General features: G+C 39.2%; 1 pseudogene; it reads right to left on the bottom strand.

Annotated features, from left to right (window-relative positions):
• Window positions 1-3,267: 3,267 nt before the first annotated feature.
• Window positions 3,268-3,611, bottom strand: LOC111158138 (annotated as a pseudogene).
• Window positions 3,612-7,289: the final 3,678 nt, after the last annotated feature.

The following is a 7,289-nucleotide window of genomic DNA, read 5'->3' as shown; positions in this document are numbered from 1 at the left end:
GTGACAAAGTTGGCTACTTGTAAATGGCTCAAAAGCATTCTTATTTATACCAGTGGGCGTTTTTAAGGCAGCTGAAGACTGGAACTGCATTTCCAGAATGTGTGCATGTCCATTGTGGGAATACTGCTCGCATAGTAATTTTAAATATCTCTATTGTCCAACAGATGGTTGTACCAAGATAGAGAAAGCATTAAAATATTTTCACAATGTTTGTTATCTTATTCACTTTAAACTGCCATTCTTAACAATTTAGGGAGAGAGAGAAAAAGGTAGACAAGTAGGAGTGACAGAATTCAAATACTAGTTATTAATATGGTGTTACAAGCATATAGTTTTCTGGAAATACACATTTGCAGTACAAATTTCCCTCATAGATCTATTTGAAACAATTTTTAAAAAACATTTTGTCAAAATTGCTGTTATCTCCCTATCATCTATCTATCACTTATCTACTTATCTATTGCTGAACTGTTCAGATACAAGTTGTAGACATCCTGACACTTCACCCCTAAATACAGCATCTTCTTAGATTCCATAAGGCCATTGTCACACCTAGGAAGACCAACAGTAATTTGATAACATCATTTAATATACATTTTTTTCAAATTTCTGCAGTTGTTTCCATAATGTCTTTTAGAACTGAAATGAATATTTTGATATAACATTTTGTCAAGTGAATCAATTTCTCATATCCATATGTCATAATTATATTTTTTCCAAAGTAGTCATTGGCCATTGAATAGACTTGGGTTTTCATGGCCCCAAGCCACCAACTGAACCCACTAGAGTAATTTGCTGGAATGAGAAATGCAAACTGCCAAAACGAAGAATGTTAATCAGCAACCAGCCTGACTATGATTTCCAAGGTGCTAATCACTTGGAAAAGTTGCCTTTCATTGGCTCACTCTATAGATAATTACTAATTGAAAAACAGCTAGAATAGTAAGAAGGTATATTAGCATGTTAATAGGTCTTTGTACCCAAAGGCTTTGGATTATAAATTATAAAGACTACATTAGCCAGATGGACAGGATTAATTAGCATGCTGGTATTACCTGGCATCCTATGGTGGTTGAGGGTAAACAAAATGACCATAACCATTTTGGCATAGTTTATTTGTTATTAAATTGCTTGCTCTTGGTAGTTAGGAAGAGAGTTTTATTCTGTAGTTAGAATAATAAATGAATCAGTAATTCTGCATATTAATAACTAGCAAAGCATTTTGTCCTTTTGTACCTCAGCTAAAGTCAATATTCTTGTGCTTCTGTTTCCTCCATTTCTAATAAATGTAATGGGCAACCATTAATTTAATTTAACCATTTAATCCCTTCATGCATCAGTTTCATCATCTGTAATATGAACGGGCCAAACTAGACATTCTCTGAGATTCTTTCCAGATTTGAGTTTTAAGGGACTATGTAGATTCATGACCAGTAACAGATCTGGAATGGAGGAAAATTATGCTAAAAAGAAATGCGTTTCACTAGGGCAACTGAAACCAATATTGCCAAATGAAAACGGCCTAAAACAAAAATACTAGGGATGATTTTATATGTCCCTAGTCGTGCATCTGCCCTGTTGGTTGGCCTCTTATGTGGATATTCTTCCCAGGTAAATAGATGGTTATTTTGTTTTTTCTTCCCTATGACTGTCATTTTTATACAGATCCTGTGGGAAACCTGGGAAGGAGAAAGGGAGAGATTCTCATCTCACCACATCTGGGAGCCGGAACATTCATGAGCTCAATAGGAGGAAATGATTATTTTCAGACTTCTTTATCTCAGTGGTTTCAGTTGTATTCAAGTAAAACTATTTGACAGAGTAAAATTTTTCTGCAATTGTGTCATGAAGAACCTACTTTGTGTTACAAACATCCTTTCCTCAACGTGTATGTGGCTTTGATCAGAGTTACTTCAACCTACTGAACGTAATGACAGTAACATTTAATGCACACTTTTGATGGGCATAGGGCTAAGTGCTTTACAAGGAGTATTAGTATATTCTAATTAATCCTCACAAAAACATCACGATGTCACACTCTTACTAGCCTCATAGGGGAAGAAACTGGAGTGTAGAGAGTTTAGGCCGCCCAACCAAGGGGCAGAGCTGGAATTTAAACCTGGGACATGTTCTCTGAAGTGCTCACCACTGTTTCTGATTCTGTGTCTCACGTCACAGAAAGCTTGGAGTCTTTGTTCAGGAGTATCTAAAGCTCCATGTCTCCTAGAAGAGACCTTAGAAGTGTCAGAAAATCCTGACAGTTTTCCTTTGTCTTCTTTGCATTTTATTACCCCTGTTGCTCGCAACATATGCTTTTAGCAGCTTCTTTAACTTCCCGGGCAGGATACTTGGCAGTTTAGCTGTAGAAGGGACTTAAGAGTTGGGGGGTTGGCTGCCTAGGTCCATTTTATTTTTATTTTATTTATTTGAGAGAGAGAGAGAAAGAGAAAGTGTGTGAGCACGGTGGGGAGGGGCAGAGGGAGAGAGAGAATTTTAAGCAGGCTCCACACTCAGCATGGAGCTTGACTCAGGGCTTGATCTCGTCTCGTGAGCCTGAGATCATGACCTGAGCCAAAATTAAGAGTCAGATGCTCAACTCACTGAGCCACCCAGGTGCTCCGTCAAGGTCCATTTTAGTTCTGAAAGTCTTTAACTCACCTGCGCGCCACCCCCTGCCCCCTGCTGCTGTAGCATTAGTTTGGGTTGTGATTAGTACTTTAGGGCTAGCATTTAGCCTTATCTCAGTGTGAAGCCCCTCACCTGTCACTTTGATATTTGACAATTAATAGGTGGCATTGATAAAACATGTTTAAAAATCAAGTGTGTTGATGTGTTGACTTCTGCGAAAGGTCCAAGTTTCTCTTTTACAATGAGATAAGAGACGCCACTGCTTATGATCTTGGTTTGGTCGGTAGCTCAAAATTATACTCCTTCCACGTTTTGTTGGTTCTCCAAAGTACTTTTTTCTCCACTTTGTTTGACAATGGCTCAATAGATAGCATAACACTTAAAATGCAGAATTCCGTTTATTTTCCACTTGGTGCAAAGCACACGGTTTCATGGTGTGAAGAAGGCTTGGGTGCGGCTTGGATAGTAAAAAGTGGGATTCTCTCAACTTCCTTTTTTCTGTTTTGCTACTTTGGTTTAAAAGAACCCAATTGCTTCTGCTTGCTGCAACCTGCCTAGTTGATGGGGAGGGGAAGGGAAGAGAGGGTAGGGGAGGGGCTCTGATGAGTCTAGCGCCTCCTGAAGCCTGGTGGTGGCCACTCAAGATGTTGGCATGGTGTTGGCTTTGGCAGACTGGCCACCAGGAAGCCTCTTCATGGCTTCCAGAGCCAAATTGCAGGTGATTGTGCTGCTGGAGGCCTGACAAGATTCTGAGCATTCTGGGGACTCCAACACTGTAGCCACGAGCGGGAGAGTGGACTTCCAGAAGCAGCAGCATGCATACCAGTGACCCAGGTTGGCCTTGGGGAGACCCGGGTGGTGAGGAGTGACTTCCCTACCATACTCTGCACTTTGAAGGAGCTGTTACTGGAAGTGGAGCCCAGGCGGTGCCAGTAATAGTCCTGGGTGGCCATGAGTAAGCTGCTGGAGGGGATGGTTGCCATACTGTTGCATATGGGCCGGTGGAACTTCAGTGACAGCTTTTGTTTTGTCTTATTTAAAAGGCTTTTTTTCTTCTCAATCAAAATTTATCCAATCATATAAGAAATGGAGGGAGTTTAAGAGTTATATTTAATTAACTATTTTGATATTATATTAGTGGTATATCCATAAAATACATGGGATTTCACTGTTCATCTCCATCAAAGTACTCTAGGCTCTGCCCCAACATGGCTCTGATTCCATTGTTGTATAACACTGATAACCTGATGTGTTAGTTGGTTCTGGCTACTGTGACAGAAGACTGGGTGGCTAAAGGAGCAGAAATTTATTTCTCACAGTTCCAGAGGCTGGGAAGTCCCAGATCAAAGTGCTGGCAGGTCCCATGTCAGGGGAGGTTCCGCTTTGTGGTTTGCAGTCGGCCATCTTCTTCTCATACTTTTCATGTGATGGAGAATATAGAGGAAGCAAGCTCTGTCCTGTTTCTTCTTCTTAGGACCCTAATCCCATCATGAAGATTCTGTCCTCATGAATTAATTACCTCTTAAGGGCCCTACCTCCTGATACCTTCCTGTTGGGGGTTAGGATTTAAATATAGGAATTTGGAGGGAACACAAACATACAATCCTGGTTAATACATCTGGTTAATAATGATTAGTCATAATTATGGTAGCTTACATGTGTCAAGTACCTCTGCATCCCAGACCATGGGCCACATATTTCACAAGTGTTATCTCACTTTTTCTTCAAATAACTTGATGAGATAAATACTAAGTTTTAAAAATCCCTTGTTATAAGGAAAATGATCAACTATCAAGTAATGAATTAAATTCAGTTTAAATGATCAATTAATACATATGTTGAATAGTAAAGAACTTAACGTGAAAAGCAGCTTTGCATGATTTTCTCTCCACATTCCACTCTCTCTCCCCAGGGGCAATCTCTTTTAATTGTTTCTAATTCTTTGGTTATTTATCTTCAAAACTTTAGATATGTGCTAACTAGTCTGTTTAGCAAATTTCATGGACTCTTTATTGTACTGTCCCATTTATATGAAATGTGCAGAATAGGCAAATCCGTAGGAACAGAAAGCAGATTTGTGGTTGCCAGGGTCTGTGGTGGGGAATATTACAGAGTGACTGCCTGACCTCTGAATGAATATGGGTTTTTTTGGGGGGGTGGTGATGGCTGTATAACATCATGAATATAATAAAAGCTGTGAATTGTACAACTAAAATGGCTAAAATAGTGAATTTTGCCTCAAAATACTAAATGGCTCTCTGGTTAGAAAGTTACCTACCTTTGCATTTTTAATGTTTCATATTTGTTATTATTTTTAATTTTTTATCATCTTATTTTTAGAGTTGAAAAATTGAGGCCAAAGAGGTTATATGTCCCAACATTATACAAATAGTAAACCTGGGGTTTGACCCCCAAGTGGTATAACTGCAACAGACTGTCCATGTAACCACCCCTCAAGACTTCCTTCCAAATCGGTGGCTGAAACCCTGTGAGTGGACAGGAAATCAGATTGAGATTAACTGTTGATTAATCTTGCAGTTGTCTAGAGATAGAAAATTTTTCTCATCCATGATAACTTTTATTTGAAAAAATGCTTTTATATCATACCAGTATGATCACGCAAATTATCATTAGACTGATAAACCTTACTGCACAAGAAAACAGGAGCCACCAGTCGATTGAAGAAATGCTGTTAAACTGAGTTAGGGATTTGTTAAAGTAGAACCAATCTAGTTTGGTGCATGAAGGGTTACAGCAGCTTCCTTCTAGTGTCTATTTAAAGAAGTGATTTGGGAATTAAGCAGTTACAGGTTACTGTTAGATTTATACATGATCCTTGACTGCTATTAGTATGGGTTTATTGCATTTCATTAGTGTTCTTAGCAACAAAACAAAGATGTACAATTGATTGTTGGTGTTCATTAAATATGTCTAATAAGCAGCTGAAAGTAAAGTCTCTCTGTTCTGTTTTCAAATGTGATAGAAATAGCATCTTTTTTTTATCATTGCCAAGGAAGTGGGAGTGGGAGAGGAGAACCACCCTTTCCTTCCAAAGCCAGAGAAACAGTACTAGGGAATGGTATGCAATATCACTAAAGTCCCAGAGTACTTAAGGAAGGAGTGGAAACAGTGTTTCAGAAAGGGAGTATGTTTTTCAAAAAAGTCCCTGTACCTTAGCCCTGGCTTGTTCTCTCTTTCAATATTTTGTTTAACATTCAGTAATTCAACAAGCAAGTATTTATTAAGCATTAGTTAGACTCCTACAGTGAAACACTGAGCTGACTTTTGTGGGGACAACAGAGGTGTAGAATACATATCTATCCTTGAGAAGTTGATAGTCAATCAGATTGGCAGGCAAGATATACATACAAGATGAAACTCTTAGGATCTTTGATCCAATGTTTTTCTTTTGCTATTAGGAGGGAAGATATTTTTTTTCTTGATTTTTTCCCCCCAAGTTAAATAAAATATCTCCCCTTACTACATTCCTTCTTGTAGATTAATACACTGTTTGAGAAGAGATTGTGGCAAACACCCAAAAAACAAATGATCCAGTTAAGAAATGGGAAGAATATATGAACAGACATCTTTCCAGAGAAGACATCCAGATGAATAATAGACTCATGAAGGATGCTCAATATCACTCATTGTCAGGGAAATACAAATCAAAACCATGGTGAGATACCACCTCACAACTCTCAGAATGCTAAAATTAAAAACACATGAAACAACAGATTTTGGCAAGGATGTAGAAATGGGCAACCCATTTATACTGTTGGTGGGAATGCAAGCTGGTGCAGCCATTCTGGAAAACAGTATGGGGGTTCCTCAAAAAGTCAAAAATATAACTGTCCTAAGATACAGCAATTGTTTTACTAGGTATTTATTCAAAGGATACGAAAGTACAGATTTGAAAGGGTACCTGTACCCCAATGTTTACAGCAGCATTATCAACAATAGCCAAATTATGGAAAGAGCCCAAATGTCCATCAACTGGTGAATGCATAAAGAATATCTGGTATCTATACGAGTGGAATACTATGCAGCCATCAAAAATTGGACCCTTGCCATTTGTAACAACGTGGATGGATCTCGAGTGTATTATGCTGAGTGAAATAAGTCAGAGAAAGACAGATACCATATGATTTCAATCATATGTGGAATTTAAGAAAACATGAATATGTGGGAAGGGAAAAAAAAAGAGGAAAGCAAACCATAGGGACTCTTAATAATAGAGAAGAAACACAGTTGAGGATTATTCTTTTTTTTTTTAAGATTTTATTTATTTGACAGAGAGAAATCACAAGCAGGCAGAGAGGCAGGCAGAGAGAGAGAAGAGGAAGCAGGCTCCCTGCCAAGCAGAGAGCCTGATGCGGGACTCGATTCCAGGACCCTGAGATCATGACCTGAGCCGAAGGCAGAGGCTTAACCCACTGAGCCACCCAGGTGCCCTGAAGGATTCTTCTTCTTCTTCTTTTTTTTTTTTTTAAAGATTTTATCCACCTATTTGACAGAGAGAAATCACAAGTAGGCAGAGAGAGAGGAGGAAGCAGGCTCCCTGCTGAGCAGAAAGCCCGATGTGGGGCCTGAACCCAGGACCTGGGATCATGACCTGAGCCGAAGGCAGCAGCTTAACCCACTGAGCCACCCAGGCGCCCCTG

The sequence above is a fragment of the Enhydra lutris genome, unplaced genomic scaffold (assembly GCF_002288905.1).
Source record: "Enhydra lutris kenyoni isolate GAN:26980312 unplaced genomic scaffold, ASM228890v2 scaffoldscaffold4, whole genome shotgun sequence".
NCBI classification, from domain to species: Eukaryota; Metazoa; Chordata; class Mammalia; order Carnivora; family Mustelidae; genus Enhydra; species Enhydra lutris.
This window is presented reverse-complemented; position numbering and strand designations above follow the sequence as displayed.